Raw genomic sequence first — 17,612 nt, forward strand, 5'->3', positions numbered from 1 at the left:
GGGCTTAAGAGATACTGGGACAATTTAGGAAGAGGCATTATGGAATCTCCTAAGACACTAGAGTCTTTCTTTCACCCACATTTGTAGATGATGAAATCCAGAGGACATCAGAGACTAAGAAAAGTAAACCAGAAAAATGAGGTAATTCTAAGAAGAGAGGTGGGGAAATAAGAGTGTAGGGTAATCAAGGGAAGCCACCATGTGAGGGTATACTGGGTCATCCCAGTCGGCGAGGTCAAGAGAAAGTCTTTCCAGTGAGCCCTTAATCCTGGCTTCTCATTGAGGCAAAAGGTCCCACTCCTAATACAGGGCCAGGGGAAGATGGAAAGACTGAAGGAAAAAGCATGTTGACAAGTTAATGGTCCCAAGGAGACAGGAAACTGCTGTGTTTTTGTTTTTGTTTTTGTTTTTTTAAGATTCTATTTATTTATTTGAGAGAGAGAGAATGAGAGACAGAGAGCACGAGAGGGGGGAGGGTCAGAGGGAGAGGCAGACTCCCCACTGAGCAGGGAGCCCAATGTGGGACTCGATCCCGGGACTCCAGGACCATGACCTGAGCAGAAGGCAGTCGCTTAACCAACTGAGCCACCCAGGCGCCCGAAACTGCTGTGTTTGTGGAAGGCCCTTTATTTCCCTCAAGCTGTTTAAACTGTACTGTCATAAATTCATGGTATGAGCTTTTCTCTTTTTTTATCATATTATCTGCAAAACACTGGGCTAAGTGTTGTAACTCATGGAAAGGTGTGGTCTGTCGGCCTATTTTATGCTTTGGAACAGCATCTGATATTTCAGGTTTAGGATTATTAATAAAAAGGTGGTGATCCCAGATGAGGGATGGTCCCTTAGTCAGTCCCTAAAGTTAGAGACAGACTCATCACACCCTTGTTGACAGGACTAGATCATTCCCCAGTCAATGAGAGGGGGGAAAAAAACCTTCAGGAATCACCGTTAAAAGACTCTCCTAATTCTAGGGCTTTAGCATATCTGGAGGAGGTGTGTTATTTCTATGAGAGTTAGCTATATCCTCATTTATGGTGGCCGTTTGGCCTTGTCAACCCAGGTTCTGTCACCCTTTGGTCCCACTAAAAGGTGTGCTAACTGATATAGATCAGGGCGCTCAGTAGGATAAAGCCCCCCAAATTATCCTGAATTGCTCAGATAATTTCTCTCTATTCTTTCAAGGATTTGGGAAATCTTTGACAATGGTGTGGAAGTCAGCCCAAAACTAGGTTGTGGTTGGGGGTGCTGGATTTGGGTCAGGCCTTCTTGGAAGGGAGCAGGTGAAGGTCTGGGTCTAAAGGTGAGAAGGGGGCGCCTGGGTGGCTCAGTTGGTTAAGCGACTGCCTTCGGCTCAGGTCATGATCCTGGAGTCCCTGGATCGAGTCCCGCATCGGGCTTCCTGCTCGGCGGGGAGTCTGCTTCTCCCTCTGACCCTCCCCTCTCTCCTGTGCTCTCTCTCATTCTCTCTCTCAAATAAATAAATAAAATCTTTAAAGGTGAGAAGGACTTGAGGAGGGACAAGAGGAGAAAGGGAGGGCAGGGATCAGGAAAGGAGGGAGGCCAGAGAGAATTGGGGTTATAAGAGGCAGAAACAACTAGACAAGAGGGGAGTCAATCTTTGTGTAGGAAGAAAGCTGAAGTTGTTTAAAAGAGACCTTCATAGATGGAAGTCTGTCTGAATTGCTCCTTTTTTCAGTGTCTTCTTCTTACATATTAAAGAAAACCACCCATTTTAAGTTAGCTACTTTTCTTTGGTTCCAAGTTACCATGCAAATATACAAGTTTTGACTTGTCTCAAGAACCCACCCCCCGCTTTTAGAGCTCCCCTTGGAGTTCAATATATTCTTTCTTGAAGTCCCATCACTTAAAGAGGAACTTAACAGTTAGAATCATAGTGGCAGAACATATGACCCCTGGGGGTGGATGGGTGCGGGGGGGAGGGGAGAAAGGTAGGGTTTGTGTTTTCCATAATAAAAGAGATCCTAGATGGAAGAAGGGAGAAGGGCCTTGTCCTACCTTAGGACTATCACCTAATTCTCTACTTGCCCAGAGAATCCCAAAAGACGAAGGTAAATAGATGCAGCGACTTATCAGACAATAGGTCAACCTTTCAAAGAAATCCAAGCCTGAAATTTCCATGCAACAAGGAAAAACTGGAGCACAAGATTGGAGGAGGACCCAAAAGAGGTCACCAAGAAGGGAGGAAGCAAGGGTTCCTCAGCACCTTCTCTCCATCTCTGAAACCTCAGCAGGATTCAGGGCTCATCTCGGCTCTATATAAGTCATGGCATCCAACTGCTAAGAAACAAAAAATAGTTAAATGATCCAAATAGAGGTTGAAGGCTTTATTCAGACGATGGGCTTCAGGGAGCACCTCAAAATTAGGTAACACTCTTCACTGAAGCAGTATTGGAGTTGCCATAGGACAAGGAGAGAGAGGTACGTGGCTTTGGTCTTGTCCCAGGTTCCAGTTTTCTTTATCTGTAATTGCTGCAAAGCTTGCTGTTGGAAAGGTCGGGATGGAGTGATTTCCGTGCCTCTGTCTCAGGTCACTGGTGCAATTTCATTTTGGCAGCTGACAGGACTCTTTGGAGAGCTCTTTGTAAGCTGGGATGGTTGTCTGTTGGCTATCTAATGTCAGTTAAGGTTCATGGGAGCAACACTTAGAAAAGCAGAAAAGGTCAGCAGAGAAGGGGTGAGGGTGGGGTGGAGGGAACCGAGGCAAAAGTCTAAGCACAAAACACTGGGGTCTGTTTTCATTTTTTACCATAGGCAGTAATAACCTGGGTTCATTTAGGGGCAGGACCCAAGCAGGACATTTCTCCTTTAACCATTTGGTGACAACTGGGTTTGAGCCTGTGCTTCGCATCTAGTAAGCCCTTGGCAATAGCCCTCCCAAATAGAGCAAGAGTCCTCCGGCCACTGCAGTAGCAGCTAAAGCAAACCTTAATGGGCTGGTTTTCTATTACTTAAACTGAAGCCAGCCAGGGAAAGGGAGGCAGAAAAACTGTTTGGACTAATTTTCTGGAACAATGCATTCCTGAACCCTGCCCAGCCACACCCTTGCCCCAGCCTGAGGCCCTGGCCGCTCCTGAACATGGAATTCACACACAAGCCAACGGCCAAGTTCAGAGCTGCGGAACACCTGTGTCTATGAGGAAATGAGCTGGTCTGATCTCTTCCCTCTTTCCAGAGGCTATAAACACAAGAGGCTCAAGCAGTCTTGCATTTCCCTGCCCAGCAACAGGACACAGGCTGACTCATTGGCAAGCAGGCATTAAGCAGCTACTCTGGGCCAGCCTCAGTGAATACAAAAGTGAATAACACCGAGCTATGAATAAACACTTGATAAATTTAGCTTTCCTCATACATTTCTCTGCTCAGCAATGAGCTCCTCCAGAATTGGCAGAATCCACCATTCACAGGATCTGAATATCAAATCATTAAGAAGTTCAAAGTCCTAAAGCTTTGTGTAAGGATGGTAAGGTAAGGAGGAAAGAGAGAACTTGAGAGGTCCAACTTTCTAGCTGATCAATGCCTTCAGTCAAAATTTTCCTAGAAGCCACTGATGCAGCCCTAACCCCACACCTTCTCTTTTTACTTGTTCTGGTTCCAATACTGGAAGGGTAATTCTTTTTCTTTTTATATTTAATCTTGAAGTGCCTTGGGTCAAGAAGGGGCTTTGACACATGGGGGATTACAAGTGCAAAACAAAGAGTGTATTAGAACAGATGTGTGGGGTCATTTCCCTGGTCTAGCTCACCTATCCAGGAACATTACAAAGCTCATCACCAGTCTCCATGAGGGTAGCTTGGAAGCTCTCCATGTGCTTCCAGGACTAGGCTATACCTGCCAAAGATTCTTTACCTGCAAAAGATTCTTTACCCCCTGCCTCTGATGGGGTTCCTAGAAGCAGGGGTTGACACAGGAATTTCTGTTGAAGTGATGTACTGAAGAAGGGCTCTAGGCAGGGGAGGCGGGGTGGCTAACAGGAATGTGATCTCAGCAGCAGGAGACTAGCTTTAGCCTGATCCCATTGGCACACCAATCACACCCTTGTATGTTACTGGCCAAGGTCTGCTGTAGGCAAAGGGGCATGGAGATTGCCCCGCAATCTAGGGAAGAAGGCATCTGTAAGTTATCAGCTAACAGTTGCAGCAGCTGGAATATGAATGTAAGGGCAGGAAAAAAGAATCTGGGTGAGGCATCAGCAGTCTCCACTACCACTCCCTCCATCACTATCTTCTAAATCAGGAGTCAGCAAACTTTCCATAAAGGGCCAAATTGTAAATCGTTTAAGCTTTTGCCATACGGTCCCTGTCACAACCACTCAGCTCTATCATCGTAGCACAAAAGTAGGCATAGACAAAATGTAAATGAATGGACAAGATTGTGTTCCCATAAAATTTTATTTACAAAAACAAGCTACTGTGTCTTCCACCTGTCCTTTTGGAAACAACCCATGATCTTGGTCTGCCAATGGCATTGGGTATGAGAGGCAGATGTGGACTGTGGTGAAGACTGGGCTTCTAACCACAGTAACCACAGCCCTGTCTCTCCTGGCTTTGGCTCTTTCACATATCAGTGACAAAAACCCAATTCAAATGAGCTCAAGGAAAATAGAGTAGGGGGAAGGAGTATTTAGTGACTCAGGTAATCTAACCATGGGTGGGCTGGCCTCAGGAACAACTGTTCTAAGACCTCAAACTCTTTAGGACCTGCCCTCTACTTACTCAACATTTTGGCTTTGATCTCCTCTACTATCAGTAAACTTGATTTCTTTTTTTTAAGATTTATTTATTTATTTGAGAGAGAGAGGGAGTTGGGGGGGGGGGTACAGAGGGAAAGGGAGAGAGAGAATCCTAAGCAGACTACCCACTGAGCACAGAGTCCATCACAGGGCTCGATCTCTAGACCCTGAGATCATGACCTGAGCCGAAATCAAGAGTCAGACGCTCAACCAACTCAGCCACTCAGGCGCCCCTCAGTAGACTTGATTTCTGCACCAGGGAACATGGCCTCTGGCAGTTCTGGACTCAAATATGAATGACCCTAGCCCTGGAAAGGAAAGAGGATCTTCTCTAGCTTGGGTGAGGTAAGAAGATCAGGGGAAGAAAATTGGATCAAGCGCCCATCCATGGATCATTCACCCTCCTTCCCCTCTCCATGGCCAGGATGATAGATAGGATCTGACACAAGAAATGTGTTAAGGAAAGCCCAGATGTGGCCACTGGGGAATCATTTTGACCCAGAATCTCCCCCAAATTATGTCAATACAGTAACCTTGAGCTACTAACCTCTGGACCCTCAGTTTCTTTTCCCTCCTCTCTGCCTACGGTAAGATTTCAGTACTCAACAAATAGTTTTTGAGCACATACTATGTGCCAAGTACTGTGCTAGGTAGGTAGTGTTCAATTCGTATGAACAAGACAGAAATGTCTCTGTCTTCACTTAAATTCCTACAAGTGAGCTTTGCAAAACCCAGAACAGCAGGCCCAGAACTTGGTTCCAGTGGTTTGAGAATCACAAAACAAGGTATGTAGCTCTAAAGAATAGTCCCCATTTTACTGTTTCCACTTATTTCCCCCTCATTATCTCTACCCTACTGCATTGTCCTCCATCATTCCACTGAAACTACCCTGAAAAAAGTCATGGTACTTTCTTATTGCCAAAATAAATGCACCATTTTTGTCCTCACGTGTATTGAATTTGGGTGCAGTTGATGTAGCTGTCTACTGCCTGTGTTCTAAAACTGTCCTTTCTTAGAAGACAGGTAATCTTCTGGTTCTCCTCCTAGATACTTGAATGAGAAGTCAGTTAATTATGCTTTAAAATTTTTACTTTCTTTGCCTTTTTAAAATAAATACGAGGTTTTATACTGAACATTTAATCTTTAAAATAAAGTAATTTAAGTTAAATAAGGCTAATCAGAAAGTTAAAAAGTCTAGGATTCAAGAGAAAATGGTGGGGTTTTTTTAAGATTTTATTCATTTATTTGAGAGACAGAGCACAAGCAGGGGCAGAGGCAGAGAGAGAAGCAGGCTCCCCACTGGGCAGGGAGCCCCATGCAAGGCTCAATCCCAGGACTCTGGGATCATGACCCGAGCTGAAGGCAGATGCTTAACCGACTGAGCCATCCAGGTGCCCCAGAAAATGGGTTTTAATCTAAACTTAATTCTATCTAGCTAACAGGATAAATTCTGTACATTTCATTGACTCAAGAAGAGGGGATATTGCTAGATTCAACTTAGTAAACATTGACTGTACATTCTCTGCACCAGATATATAATACTAGGCATTAGAGGTATAGAGATGATGAAGAGTCTGCCAAGAGCTTTCACAAAGAGTATCGGTGGAGGGGCTGGGAAGCTCCTGTAGATGAGATCATTATCTTGAAGTATGAGCAGGCAAACAGTGTGGCATGTCAGACCGGGCCAGGGCAGGTATATCAGAAAACAGCAAAGTTGGTGCTGGGAGTCCTGAAGAGGTCCTCATGACTAAAGTGTGAAGTTTAGGAGTGGGGACAGAGGGGCCAAGATGAGGCCAGAAGGAAGAGAGGAGTCCAATCAAGGAAGGAAATATGAAATTTGAACTTTTTTATGGAGGCAATAGGGGGACAGTAGAGCTGGGGTCCCTTAATCTAGGCTGTTATATGGTTGACCATCTTTTTATATGGGTTAGCCACTTCGATTTCTACTGGGTTGCCTATTTTTTTCTTATGAATTGGAAAGGCTTTATATAAGCTGGATCTTAATAATTTGCCTGCCTTCCAATGTTGCAAATATTTTCTTTCAGTTTCTCACTAATTTTTTATGCTTGCTTATGTGTCTTTGCCACACAGAAGGTCTGTAGTTTCATGTAGATACATGGTCTTTCACTTTAGTGAATTCAGAGAATTAATCTTGTGTCTTAAAAAAATCCCTCTCCATTTTAAATGTGAAAAATATTCTCTTGTCTAATTTTATAGTCTTGTTTTTATGGTTGGCTCTTTATTCTAGCTGGGGAATTATTTATGTGCATGGTATAAGGTAGATACCTAACTTTTTTTCTAAAGAAAGAACCATCTTTCACAACACCATTTATTGTACAGTCTATTATATTCCACAGTATGAAATGTCATCTTAATCACATTCTAAATATTCCAGATTTCCCTATGCACGTTAATTTATATCGGTAAATATGTATAAAATTGAAAAACACCAAAACTTCAATTAGAAAATGGTCAAAAGACATAAACAGACAATCCATAGAGAATATATTTGGCTCATTTCCAACCTCAGTAGAAACATAAAGTACTGATTAAAATAATAAAATAAAATAGTTTATTTTTAAATCAGCAAAATGTCACACTTAGTGATTAAAAATAAGCCAGTTGGTAAAGGTACATTTTATTTATTTTTTATTTTTTTTTAAAGATTTTATTTATTTGACAGAGAGAGACACAGTGAGAGAGGGAACACAAGCAGGGGGAGTGGGAGAGGGAGAAGCAGCCTTCCCGCTGAGCAGGGAGCCCGATGCGGGGCTCCCCATCCCAGGACCCTGGGATCATGACCTGAGCCGAAGGCAGACGCTTAACAACTGAACCACCCAGGCGCCCCAGTAAAGGTACATTTTAATGAACATTCTCATTCTCTGCTGATGAGATTGTAAATTGGTACAATCTTCTATCCCTAAAGCATTAATTCTCATTAGCACAACAAATCATCCTTTAGCAGTGCATTCTAAAGAAATAGTCAGAGATTGAGTCAAGGATTTATATAAAGGATGTTCGTCACAGTTATATTTAAAACCATGATAAATTTAAAGCAACCTAAATGTTGAACAATACAGATTAGTTAAATTAATTATGGTACAAGCATATGAGAGAATATTATGCTTTTATAGTTCTATTTTTAAAAACAGTTTATCAGTAAGGAAAATATTTTTGCATGACTCAATATCCATTCATTAATAACAAGTCTTGTCAAGTTAATTTCATTTCTTTTTTAAAGGAAGGGACAAGTAGACTAATATGTAAGTGGAATTCAACACATTTAAAGGGTGTTTAGGGGAGCCCGGGTGGCTCAGTCGTTGAGCGTCTGCCTTTGACTGGGGTCATGATCCCAGGACCCTGGGATCAAGCCCCGCATCGGGCTCGCTGTTCGGCGGGAAGCCTGCTTCTCCCTCTCCCACTCCCCCTGCTTGTGTTTCTGCTCTCGCTGTCTCTCTCTCTGTCAAACAAATAAATAAAATCTTTAAAAATAAAAATAAAGGGTGTTTAGAACCCCTAATATACATGTATAGAATTCCTGGTACACCTCGTGGGTTATAGTTGCCAAGTACTAGATATATAGATGTAAATAAAATGTAATCCCTGGCCTCAAGAAGTTCATAATACAGGGGCACCTGGGTGGCTCAGTTATTAAGCGTCTGTCTTCAGCTCAGGTCATGGTCCCAGGGTCCTGGGATGGAGCCCCGCATCGGGCTCCCTGCTCGGCAGGAAGCCTGCTTCTCCCTCTCCCACTCCCCCTGTTTGTGTTCCCTCTCTCGTTGTCTCTCTCTCTGTCAAATAAATAAATAAAATCTTTAAAAAAAAAAAAGAAATTCGTAATACAATGATAGAAGATAACAAATGGAAAATTATAATACAGTGTTGTGAATGCAAGAGTATTAAGACTCATCCCATAAGAGAACACAGAAATGGGTATGAACTCAGTCCAGAGGCATCAGGGCAGAATGACATAGAACTAGCGTAGCTGGATTTCTGCAAGATGTTTCAGAAGTACTCTCCCATTCTCTGTATGGATCTCAATGGAAAATGCTGGAAGGATAGCAAATCAATTTGATAGGTCCATTGCAAAACTGTATCTGATAATCACTCTCTACTAGCATACTTCAGGATGCTGCACTTGATCTTTCTGATCCTTTAAAAAATGTTTTAAATGATTTGGATGAAGACACAAAATATATGCTTTAAGCATTTCCAAATGACTCAAAGATGGTAGGAATAGTTAACATAAAAGTTGAGGGCATCAAGAGTCAAGAAATACCTGGCAAAGCTTAATGATGGACCTCACTGACAGGATGAGAGTTAACCAGAATGCAAAGTCCCACATTTAATTCAAAGAATGGGTTAGCCTAGAGTAGGTAGCAGTTTATATTTTAGAAGACCATGGGAGTCTCAACATCATACTGGAAATCCTAGCTAATGCAATCAGACAAAAGGAAACAAAAGGTTTACAGATTGGGAAGAAAGAAAGAAAACTGTCTTTGTTCAGAGGTAACATGATCATCTATGTAGAAAATCTGAAAGAATCAACAAAAAAACTTCTGGAACTAATAACCAGTTACACTAGAGTGGTAAAATACAAGGTTAATACACAAAAGTCAATATCTTTCCTGTATACCAGCAATTAACAAGTGGAATTTGAAATTAAAAACACAGTATCATTTCCATTCATACTCCAAAAAATGGAGTACTTAGTTATAGATCTAACAAAGTATGTACAAGATACATATGAGGAAAACTACAAAACTCTTGATAAATGAAATCAAAAAAGAAGTAAATGCAGTAATATTCTAAGTAAATGGAGAAATATTCAATATTCATGGGTAGGAAGATTCAATATTGTCAAGATGCCAGTTCTTCCCAATTTGATCTATTGATTCAATACAATCACAATCAAAATCTCATAAAGTTATTTTGTGGATGTCAACAAACTAATTCTAAAGTTTATATGAAGAGGCAAAAGACCCAGGAGAGCTAACACAATATTCAAGGCGAAAACAAAGTTGGAAGACAGACACTATTCAAGTTCAAGACTTACTACAAAGCTACACTACTCAAGATAGTGTGTTGTTAGCAAAACAATAGATAAATAGATCAAAGGAACAAAATAGAGAGCCCAGAAATAGACCTATATAAATATAATCAACTGATCTTTGACAAAGGAGCAAAGGCCCAGTCAATGGAGCAAAGATAGTCTTTTCAACAAATGGTACCAAAACAACTGTATATACACATGAAAAAAAAAATGAATCTAGGCTCAGACCTTATATGCTTCACAAAAATTAACACAAAATGGATCATAAACCTAAATGTAAAATGCAATATGGTAGAATAGCAAAATAAACTCCTAGAAGATAACATAGGAAAAAATCTAGATGACGTTGAGTTTGGCAATAACTCTTTGGATGCAACACCAAAGGCATGATCCATAAAAGAAATAATTAATAAGCTGGGCTTCATTAAAAATAACATTTCTGCTCTGAGTAAAACACTGTCAAGAGGATGAAAAGACAAGCCACAGACCAGGAAAGGATATGTGTAAAAGACATATCAGATAAAGGACTGCTATCCAAAATATGCAAAGAACTCTTAAAATTCAACAGTAAGAACACAAACAACCCAATTAAAAACTGGGCTAAAGATCTTAACAGACAGCTCAACAAAGAAGATATACAGATGGCAATTAAGCATCTGAAAAGATGTTTTACATCATATGTCATCAGGGAAATAAAAATTAAAACAACAATGAGATATCACTACACTGCTGTTAGAATGGCCAAACTCTAGAACACTGACAATGCCCATTTGCTGGCAAGGATGGGGAGCAACAAGAATTCTCATTCATTGCTGGTGAGAATGCAAGTGGTACAACCACTTTGGAAGACAGCTTGGTGGTTTCCTACAAGACTAAACATACTTTTACCATATGATCTAGCAGTCATGCTCTTGGGTATTTACCCAAAGGAATTGAAAACACACAAAAACCTACACATGGATATTTATAGCACCTTCACTCATAATTGCCAAAACCTGGAAGCAACAAAGATGTCCTTCAGTAGGTAAGTAGATAAATAAACTGTGGTACATCCAGGCGGTGGCATATTATTCAACACTAAAAATAAATGAGCTACCAAGCCACGAAAAGACACGAGGAAACTTAAATGCATATACTAAGTGAAAGAAGCCAATCTGAAGAGGCTGCATATTGTATGATTCCAACACTATGACATTCTGGGAAAAGCAAAACTATGGAGACAGTAAAAAGATCAGTGGTTGCCAGGGGTTGGGGGGAGGAAAAGGTGAACAGGCAGAGCACAGAGGATTTTCAGGGCAGTGAAACTACCCTGTAATACTATACTATACTATCCTGGTGGATCATGTCATTATACATTTGTTCAAAGATATTTGTTCAAGAGCAAACCCTAATGTAAACCACGGGCTCTGGATGATGATGATGTAGCATTGTGGGTTCATCCATTATAACAAATGCACCATTCTGATGGGGGATGTTGATGGTGTGGGAGGCTCTGCATGTATGGGGGCATAGGTTATGTAGGAAATCTCTACCTTCTGCTCAGCTTTGCTGTGATTCTAAAATTGCTCTAAAAAATAATTTTTTTAAAAGATGAAGGCATTTTGAGTGCAAGTTCAATGCAATCTTAGAGGACACCAATGCATTTCTGTTCAAGACATGAGATGTGCCAGCATTATGGTCATCTGTAGTGGATGAACCACACCTGAAACAAGATGGGTATCTCCCTTCAAGGAAGGACTGTTCCTCGCCAGATCACACTGGAAACAAAGCAGAAAACTGGGACTGTTCCATGTGAGAAAGAGAACATGAGAATCATTCCCAAATGTCTGATACATCACTTATTTTAGATGGCAACATAGGGGAGACGGGGAATATCAGAAGGGGGTATATTTCTCAACATTTGAGAAAGCACTTATGAGCACTTTATGACAGGTAGTGCATTTAAATAATATTGTTGAAGACTTACTCTGTGTCATGGAATTTTTCTTTTAATCCTCACTCCGTTTTATGAAGTCAGTATTACCATTACCCTCATATTACACACATAAAATAGATTTGCTGAATTGAATGAAAACTTATATAAGCTGCCCATAAATAAAACAGATTACCTTCAAGGCAGTAAGTATCCAGGTTGATGCAGAGGGCATGTAGCTCTGGGTCCCTTCGAGTCTAAAATGCTGTAATTCTATGATTAGATGAACTCAAGATCATGTGGGACACAGTTTCCCTGTTCAGGGAAAGTGTGTGAAAATTTGCTAGATAGTCATTCAAAATGAAGCAAGAATGAAGAGTCTTTCTGTGTAGCCCTTGTCCTTCCAGCAGGAGCGATTAGTCATGTTTTTCTTCCAGAGACAGCCCCAGATCTATCAACTTGCTGAGCCACCTTGCCCACTGTAGTGGGTGAATTCAATGCCTAGATCCATTGCCTGGTGGAACTCAGATGCCCATGTTTCGCCCACACCAATGTCTTTGGCGTGGTGACAGTTCAAATGCCATGGCTTCCACCTCTGTGTTCCTGACTGGTCTTCCTATTCCTCAGCTGATATGGGAGTCTTATCCACCATACATTTGACATTTTTGAGCATATAATATGCACTAGATCCCACGTAACTTGTCCAAAAAGCCCATAATAATAGTAAATACTATTGTTATTCCATCTGTTAATTAAGTAAGCTCTACACCCAGCACGGGGCCTGAACTCATGACCCTGAGATCAAGAGTCACATGCTCTACTGACTGAGTGAGCCAGGTGCCCCATTGTTATTACCATCTTACAGATGTAGAAACTGAGGTTTAGCAAGTCCCTGAAGTACCAGGACTACTACAGGCTAGACCTAGGATTCAAACCTGGATCTATTGATGTCCAAATCCATGCTTTTACCCATCATTTCCTGGAATTAGTTCTCTTGGCAAAGACCCTCATATCTTGCCTAAGTGTTACCATTCTTAGGATCATGGATGGATTGGTTATCTACAACCATGGAGATTCTACTCACAAGAATTGCACATGAAATATCTCAGGGCTGTGCCCCACCAGCTAGATTAGATGCCACAGAGATTCACTTCTGAACCAGCAGCAGGCCACCTTGCTGTCCTTTAGAGCCAATCACCAAGGCCAAATTGGTTTCTCCTAAACCCCCTTCCATTGGCCCATATTGCTATATTCCCACCAGAAACTAATAAAGATGATAAGGATGGAGGAACGGGAGAGGGTGTGTGAATAAAAAGTGAAATAGTCTGAAAATTTTCACATCCTTTAAGCTCTTGAAATATAAGTGAAATTGTTATCAGAAGTAACTGGGGGAAATTTGGAGTAAAAGTTTATGTGAAGCTTGAAGGAATGGCATCAGCAGAAACAGTAAAGAAGTAATGATATATTTTATGCAAGACCCTATTGGAAAAGGGAAGCATATGGAAGAAGCCATAGCAGGTTACTAAAAGTAGGTGGGTAAATTTTCACCTTGTGAAGAAAGTCTACAGAGATCCCAAGTGAGCTATAGATGCATTCCCATTTTGAGTCCAGCAAATATCTCGTCCCACAAACCCTGAGCCTAGACTGGGAATTGGCAATGCTTGGTGGTTCAAGTTCCCTGGTAAAAAGCTTGGAAGAGGCAAAGAGGTTTAGTGGGCTTATCTCAGCATCAGACATGGTTACACATCAAGAAGCTGAGATACTTGAGCCCTGGGGAGACTTTCACTTATGTGAAGAAGACCTGCAGTTCCTCTGCCTGTTCCTGGAATTCTGGGAATTTGCTGGTCCTGCACTGTGAAGGCATTCTTAGATCTACACACCAGCTTCAGGAGCTGAAAACAGCTACCTACAGTGGGATGCTGGAGCTGAGATAAAGGCAATGACCAAGGGAAGATCTCAGGAAATGATCTGACTGGCCATGCTATGTGTGAGCAGCAAGAGAGATGTCAATGAGTGTTTCCATCCAGAGGGCCTGTAAAATCTCTAGAGAAGGTCTGTAAAGATATTGAACTGGTTAGTGGAAAGACACAATTGAATACAATTATCATTCAATTGTCATAATGAGTGTTGTAAACTCATTATGAGAGTACAAGCCTGCTGACCAACGACATCCTTGCTATAATTGTTATAATTTTTTAACACATTGCTCTTGTATTCAATGGAACATTCCCCTTTAACACGGTGCTGAATCATAAGCCAAAAAAAAAAAAAAAATCCCAGAGAAATTTCTGCAGATAAACCAGTGAAGAGAATGCACATTATACATTATTGTCAACATAATCACTCCATGAGGAGGGAAGGGGAGAAAAAAGGAAGTAGAATGAAAAACAAGGGGCTCAAACCCCTAGACACTGCAAAACATTCAGATGCTTGGGATTAAAACAAAATTTAAAAGGAAACCTTCCAGAAAGGAAGGGAATAAATGGAATCTGAGGCAGCTTAGGTGCTCAGGAAGCATGGAAAGGAGTCTCCAGTGTGGCAGACAAGCGAAAGGGGACTTGAGTGGCCCCACCTCCCACGGGCAGGAGCGCCAAGATGGATGTCAACCCCAGACCCAGAAATTAACCCACTATTCTATAAAGGTGGCAGAGACAAAAATCTCACACTACAAAAAAAAAAAAAAAAAAAATCATGGTAACCTTGAAAATCTTAGAACCAAAAAACAACCCCCCCCCCCCCCCCAATAACTGGCCTGACATTAATGGCCAAAGCTATGCCTAAAACCATTTGCTCCCTCCTCTCCTTGGGAAGAAAAGAATAAGGAATGGACAAAAAGGAAAGGAATCTAACTGCAGCAGAAGATCTGGGAAGAGCGTCCCCTTGGACACTCTGAAGGAAGGAAGAGATAAGGAAATAACAAAAGAAAAAAATTAATACAAATTTCGTGATATGGAGACCCCGTGTTCCAATTCTGTCCACAAACTCAGGCTGCTTTGCCGAGCCAGTCTGTCCACCAGGGGCGCTGCTGAGGCTCTGCCTGGAAAGGTCGCCAATAGGCTCACTCTGATGGTTCAGGCCATTGTTGCTGCGGGGAGGGATCTTTGCCACCCTGGCAAGGGGGTACTGAAAGACATACTGCTGTTGAGCAGAGAGGGTGTGGCGGAGGCTGCTGCTGCTGCCATGGGAGAAAAGGACCGGGGGGAGGGGGGGCTGCCCACTGGGAGGCAGTGGCGACATCATGCCCACAGGTGGTGGCATCATAACTTTTCCTTGATGTGGGCAATAGATCCCAGAGCCCACAGGCGTACTTCCCAGGTATTGATCCTTTGGAGGAGAGCCATGGTGCCCAGGTGGGTGGCCCAGGTGCCCTGTTTCATCTGTGGTGGTGGTGGTTGCATCCAAGGGAGTGGGGGTCCATTAGGGTTATGCTGCATGGGATGTCCAGCATGCCCACCTGTCAGGTTGGGTAATGGGTGTGGGAGACTGTGGGGGCCACCTCCAGGACCACCAGGACCACCTCTGTGCATGCCATGGTAGGGCCAATTCTCTGAAGTGCCAGAATTTATCATCCAGGGTGGGCAGCTCTGGGTAGTGGACATGAGAGATGGTGGCGGTGGGCTGTTGGCTGGAGCAGCAGGCCCAGGTGCACTGGTTAGGGGCGTGATGGTGGGCCCAGAAGTGGAGCCCACAGGCACTTCACCTGGTTCAGCCATGAGGGACAAATATTCTTCATCCATCCATCCTTTATCCTGAGCTGACTGGGGGTCAGCAGGACTTTGGAATTTGCAATCAGAAGCAGTGTGGCCACACTTGGTACTCACTGTGGTATTGGTAATGCTGCAGGTCTCTGAGCTCTGCCAGGGTCTTACGATCCTGCTCTCCTCTTCCTGAAGGGTCCCATTCAAGCAAGCCAACTACCGAAGCTGCATCTTCCATAGATCATTCTGGTCCTCAGGGGTCCCACTACCCTGTTTCAGGATGTTTCTTATCTGTTCCATGGCTTTCTTCACATTCTCCATGGTGTTGGTGGTAACTAGGGCATGAAATGGCTCACCTTCTGCAGGCAACATCTGGCCATCTTTGCGCCCAGCTTTCCCTTCTTTGACAGACCCTTTTCCCCAGACCACTGGGTATTGGTATTACACTCCTTTTATGTGTTCTTGGAGGTGTCCTCTCTGGGCCCAATCAGCAGTCCCATGAAGTTGATTTCTGGGTACGTATCTTGTGGAATCATTATTATTTTATCACTCACACAAGTTTTTAGAGGTTTATAATCTGCAGGAGGCTTAAAATTGGGGTTGAGGGCAACCATCTCTATGATGAGGTTGTGCCGCTCCTCTTCAGGCATTTTGCCAGTGTGGAACTCACGGGCGTTAAGCCTCGTCCCCTTGCTATTATAGATGGGCTCAGGTGATGTCCTCAAGGTTGGGGGGATGCCCAGGTCTCCTGTGTACAGCTTATGAGTCAGGTCTTCTATCTGCAGTTGCACTATATAAGCTCTTTCTTGTTCCTGAGTAAGTCCAGGGGGGAAAATTGTAGGCATTCCTGGATTCACCATCTTCTGTTTCATTGTATCTTGGTTCCAGTGGCTCCTCTTCCACTTCATACTTGGGAAGTCCAACAGCACCCTGTCATGTGCTCTGGTCACCATGGTGCCCCCCAGACCAGGCAGTGGTGGCTTCTTCTTGGGTGAACCTTCCAGGGGGAGGGGACCTGACTACGTTGCCGTGGAGCATGTAGAGTCCGTCTCTCACACCCCCAGCAGTGGCTGGGCCAGATGCACTGGCCCATTTTTTGAAAATGTTTGTTATAAAGCAGTAAGCCTCTGGTTGCTTAGGTGACTCAGTCAGTTAAGTGTCTGCCTTTGGCTCAGGTCATGATCTCAGGGTTCTGGGATTGAACCGTGCTGGGGCTTCCTGCTCAGTGGGGAGTCTGCTTGTCCTTCCTCCTGTCCCTCTTCCTCTCCCTTTGCCCCTCCCCCTGCTTGTGCACTCTCTCTCTCAAACAAATAAATAAAATTTTTTTAAAAAGCAGTAAGCCTCATCATCTACTGTGAGATAATCATAAATTACCTGTTACTAATGAGAGTTAAATACTAAAATATTTTATTTACTTATATTCAAATATTCAAAGTTATCCCAATAATAATGTTATTAGTACTGTAGCAGACACTGTTATTGCCCTACCCAAAGCCCCTTGGCCTTCATCTCTACACACTAAAGGCTGTCTGCTGTGAGTATCTGTGACTTTCTGCCTGAGAGTGGTTTGCTGGCTACCAGAGCATTCAGGACCCTGTGCATCGCAAAATGAAAGTGCTGAAAAATTAATGTCCCCCGGGCAGCCCTCAACCAAGGAGGGATAGGCGTTAGTAGTTAAATACCCCAGCTTTCTATCCCCTTGGTTGAGAAAACTCTGAGGTGTATCTTCTACACTGGCTCTTACAGTTCCTCAGTAGGATGGCTTTCCAGTTTCCTACAGTGGTAACTTGCAAAAAGACCTTTGGTTGCCTTCTTTCCTTTCCCTGTCTTCTATCCCCAATCCCCAAGCAGCACTTTCTGGGATTCCCTCCCAAATTAACAATTACCACCGTAATCCTTGTCTTAGGGTCTAGTTCTGGGGTAAACCCAACTAAGGCACCTACTTACTTTTTTTTTTCTGACATACTTTGCTGGATGGGAGAGCCAGTGGACTGTAAAGTAGACATCCATTGCCCTGAGTACATCCATGGAAATACGGTATATGTATTACAGTAGAGCAAAGGATTATCATAAACTTGTAACTGATTGATTGACCATGACACAAGAAGAGATTTCATCTCCATAGAGGATGGGACCCTGGAGAACAGTGCCACACTTTATGATCTCTCTCTACTCCCAGTCCAGTCCCAGCTTCAAGAG

At 42.9% G+C, this 17,612-nt stretch overlaps 1 pseudogene; it reads right to left on the bottom strand.

The window, feature by feature from the left end:
* Positions 1-14,698: 14,698 nt before the first annotated feature.
* LOC118008931 lies at positions 14,699-16,330 on the bottom strand (annotated as a pseudogene).
* Positions 16,331-17,612: the final 1,282 nt, after the last annotated feature.

Source organism: Mirounga leonina, unplaced genomic scaffold (assembly GCF_011800145.1).
Source record: "Mirounga leonina isolate KUSES-001 unplaced genomic scaffold, KU_Mleo_1.0 Mir_101609, whole genome shotgun sequence".
Lineage (NCBI taxonomy): Eukaryota > Metazoa > Chordata > Mammalia > Carnivora > Phocidae > Mirounga > Mirounga leonina.